Source organism: Micropterus dolomieu, linkage group LG13 (assembly GCF_021292245.1).
Source record: "Micropterus dolomieu isolate WLL.071019.BEF.003 ecotype Adirondacks linkage group LG13, ASM2129224v1, whole genome shotgun sequence".
Lineage (NCBI taxonomy): Eukaryota > Metazoa > Chordata > Actinopteri > Centrarchiformes > Centrarchidae > Micropterus > Micropterus dolomieu.
The window spans coordinates 22,713,865-22,718,634 of record NC_060162.1 but is presented as its reverse complement, the minus strand read 5'-3'; positions in this window follow the sequence as shown (position 1 = coordinate 22,718,634).

Here is a 4,770-nt window from a genome sequence, read left to right as displayed (position 1 = left end):
GTGACATACAGGAGTTCAACTCTCTTCACATCAACATGGTATTGTAGTGAAAAGCTCATAGTAGGATGGCAAAGCCGCAATTATTTGAGCCATGACAACAATAGTTCCTCTCACATCCGTCAGTTACTAGAGTGTTCAAGGTGTAAAGCAAACACTGCAGAGTGTGTGTGTGTGTGTGTGTGTGTGTTGGGGGGGGGGGGGGGGGGGGGGGGGGGGGGTGGGCGGGGGGGGTGGTAAGTTCAGAGATGAGTCATGCATGAGTTTCAAATCTTTTCAAGTACTGTATCCGCTGCATCTAAATAAATAAATAAATACAGTGAAGGAAAAGTTCTGAGAGTTCTTGAAATTTACTCCTACTTACCTAACTTAAGTATACAAGCAAGTTATCAAAGAATCACTCTTACTCTCCCAGTTATTTAAGACAGCTCCAGAGGTCTCTCAAGTGGTTAGGAGTTGCCAGTTGGGGCTTGTGATGGCACTGTGGAGACATGCGCGAATATAGAGGAAGAATGTTTCTGAATTATTTGACGACACGCACTTAATTAGACGGGGTCGAACAGCGCAATCATAATCTTTGTCAGCGAGTTTAAGGTTGTGATAACGCTATGTTTATTTGCCCCGTAATCCGACAGAAGCCAACAAAATTCATGCAAATAGCTGGCTTCCCAGGAGCAGTAAGTGCAATTGATGGCGCTTATGAAGAGCGGCATCCAAGATGGCGCTGAGTATAGCTGCCTCGGTATTAGGTGCGCTTTGTTTTGTTTTGTTTTTGTGTGTTAATTCAGTTTTCGGCTGTGATTCCCGGTGCTCTTTCACCAGGGAGGAGCTCATGAACATCAGGGGAACAACTCCAGTGGATTTAATTCCCACTTTTCTTGCATCATCAGTGGAATTATTGGACATTTTGGTGAAGGGCTCTCTCGGTGTTGTTCACACTGCGAAGCGCCGCAGGAGAGGGAAAAGAGCCGGGTCGCTTGTGCGTCTTCGCCGCCGGGGACTCCGCACACCGCTACCAGCAATATTTCTCTCCAACATGCGCTCACTGTGCAACAAACTGGACGAACTTCAGCTTCTGGTGGGGAAAAACTTTTAGACTTTTATTCATCTTCTGTTCTGTGGCACCACACCACAGTTAGCAGTGCCTATCACGCCATCACACGCGCTCCACTGGAACACTCTGATCACGTGATGGTCCATCTGATCCCTGCTTACAGGCAAAAACTAAAGCTCTGGGCCGGGTGCAGGGCGTTAAAGTACAGGTTTAGCAAGGAGGTACGAGAAGCTAAATGACTGTACTCAGTGAGACTAAAGAAAAAGTTCTCTGCAAACGACGTCACTTCTGTCTGGAGGGGGTTCAGACAGATCACAAACTATAAACCCAAAGTCCCCCACTCCATAAACGATTCTCGCCTTGCAAATGAGCTGAACCACTTCTACTGCCGCTTTGAGAGTCAATCGGACACCATCCCCCGTGACTCCTCCGCTCAGCTTCAGCCTCAGTCCACCACTTCTTCGCCCCCCTCCTCAGAGCTGGCCAGCTCCACCCCCTCCCTTCCTCTCTCCATCACAGAGAGGGAAGTCAACGGTCTCTTCAGGAGGCAGAAACCCCCGCAAAGCAGCTTGGCAGGACTCTGTCTCCCCATCCACCCTGAAGCACTGTGCTGATCAGCTGTCTCCGGTGTTCACAGACATTTTTGACACCTCACTGGAGACATGCCATGTGCCAGCCTGCTTCAAAGCCTCCACCATCATCCCTGTCCCCAAGAAACCAAGGACCACAGGACTAAATGACTACAGACCCGTCGCCCTGACCTCTGTGGTTATGAAGTCCTTTGAACGCCTTGTGTTGTCCCACCTAAAATCCATCACAGACCCACTCCCGGACCCCCTGCAGTTCGTCTACAGAGCCAACAGGTCACTACATCCTCCAGCACCTGGAACCTACGCCAGGATCCTGTTTGTGGATTTCAGCTCTGCTTTCAACACCATCATCCTGGCCCTGCTGCAGGACAAGCTCTCCCAGCTGAGCGTGCCTGACTCCACCTGCAGGTGTATCACAGACTTCCTGACAGACAGGAAGCAGCACGTGAAGCTGGGAAAACATGTCTCTGACTCCAGGACTATCAGCACCGGTTCCCCTCAAGGCTGCGTTCTTTCCTCCCTTCTCTTCTCCCTGTACACCAACAGCTGCACCTCCAGTCACCAGTCTGTCAAGCTCCTGAAGTTTGCGGATGACACCACCCTCATCGGGCTCATCTCAGGTGGGGATGAGTCCGCCTACAGGTGGGAGATCAACTATCTGCTGATCTGGTGCAGCCAGAACAGTCTGGAGCTCAACGCTCAGAAGACAGTGGAGATGGTCGTGGACTTCAGAAAGAGCACAGCCCCTCCCTCCCCCATCATCCTGTGTGAATCCTCCGTCACCACTGTGGACTCCTTCCGCTTCCTGGGCACCAGCATCTACCAGGACCTCAAGTGGGAACTGAACCTCACCTCCCTCACCAAGAAGGCCCAGCAGAGGATCTACTTCCTGCGGCAGCTGAAGTAGTTCAGCCTGCCAAAGACAATGATGGTGCACTTCTACACGACCATCACTGAGTCCATCCTCACCTCCTCCATCACCATCTGGTACGCTGCTGCCACTGCCAGGGACAAGGGCAGGCTGCAGAGCATCATTCGCTCTGCAGAGAAGGTGATTAGCTGCAATCTTCCTTCTCTTCTGGACCTGTACGCCTCGAGGACTCTGAGGCGTGCAGTAAAGATTGCAGCTGACTCCTCCCACCCCGGACACAAACTGTTTCAGACTCTCCCCTCTGGCAGGAGGCTGCTGTCCATCAGAACCAAAACCTCTCGCCACAAAAACAGCTTCTTCCCGTCTGCAGCTAGCCTCATTAACAAGGCCCGGGTCCCCCACTGACACTCCCCCCTTGCAAACGATACAAATGTCTCTGCACATATAAATACCATTTCATCTTGTGTCGGGCTCAGACCTGGCGCGTCGCACATATTTGTTGTTGATTGTTGATCTTTGTAGTTGTATATTTTTATGTTATCAGTTTATATATTTATATGTACACAATATTATCTTACGTTGCGTTACTTCTGCACGGCACAGACCCAGAATAATGCCCATGTATATATCTGCAACATTGTTCTTCAATTCCATATTCCATTTTCCACATTTATTTATGTTGACTGTATGTTTGTCTACATGTAGCACCTTATCACCACAGCAAATTCCTTGTATGTGTAAAACACTACTTGGCAATAAAGCTCCATCTGATTCTGATTCTGATTCTGATAAAGATCAACTTTATTATTTTTCATTTACAATGTGTACGTAGCCTATGTACATAATGTATTCTCTTAAAAACTCTTAATTGTCAAATGTCTGTTGAGTGTAAACTCATCCTAGGAATTTCACATTAAGTGTGAATTTACCTGAGAATATTCTTAGATAAGGAAATCTATTCAGTAATTGGTCCTTGCCTTGCGGCTCAGCAAAGTGTCGTGAATCAGCTCTAAGACTGACACTTAAGATTTAGTCCTACACTTCACTTAAAATTAGGACTGAGATGCTTGATAAATAACTTTTGAGCACAGCTTTGAGCCAAGAATGTCTTTACTTTTAAGTCAATTCTTAGCAGGGTCCTTACAGGCGAACATGAAATATAAAAACAATACAATACAATACAAATGTGCAAATTGAGAGATTGATACACCTTTAATCTTAGAAGGCAATCAACACAGCACTCTTTTATTTACCGTCACTGGAGCGTCTTTTACATCCGTCAGATGTTCTTCACACCAAAGAGATTCGTAAAACAAACAAAACAATGAGCTCGAAGAAGCTATAAAGCTCCGTAGGGCTGAGGGGGAACTACAGAGACTGGTGATAATTACTGTATCTGTGAGTATCTGTTTGTGATTATGAGCTTCCACTTTCAAATTACATATAATTATTTTAAAATGTATTAAAATATGAATCGTGTAGCAGGTTTAAATAAGTAAATCATATAAAATAACCATTATATAGCACATTTAAAAAAGTAATGAACATCAAATATTTGTTATATTGCAGGCTTAAAGAAGTAATTATCTCAGCAGAAACCACATGGGCACTGAGTTTTTTACAGTTGTTCCTGAAGAAACTGTTTAAAATGTACTTCTTTCCAAAACATTTCTTAGCAGGGGCATCTCTAGGATTGAAAAACTGGGAGGGCTTAGCTACCAGGGTATGCATAACTTGCGCTTGCAAAATCTTTGCCTTTTAGCATCTTTTGTTACTGTATTAGAACTACACTTATGTCAACAACCAGTGAAACAGCAAAGATGTTACCAAGTGACAGACATGTTCTCTTCTTCCATTTCACATCTGAACAAAAGTTACTGTAATGTTAGCTTTTGGACACATCAAATCTGCATGGGGGAACTTAACATAGGCCAGACCATAGGCATCTCGGGACCCTTTTCACTGGGACACGTGCCCCAGTATTCATGCTCTGTACCCCAGTAACAAGGTCAAGACACCTTGGCATCGTTTTTGGACGTGTAGAGCTCCACAGTCAACAAAAGATCTGCAACATCCTGTCAAGTTAGCAATAATAGAAACGCAACGTCCGTTTACGCTTTCAAAATAAAACTACTGGTTAAAGTGAAACGGCCTGTTGCTACCATTGTGAAATGTCGTAAAAGAAACGAGTCAAAAGTGAAAGCGAGTGTCAGCAGATAACAGTAAGTTGTCTTAGCTGCAGTGAATCTGTCTGTCTG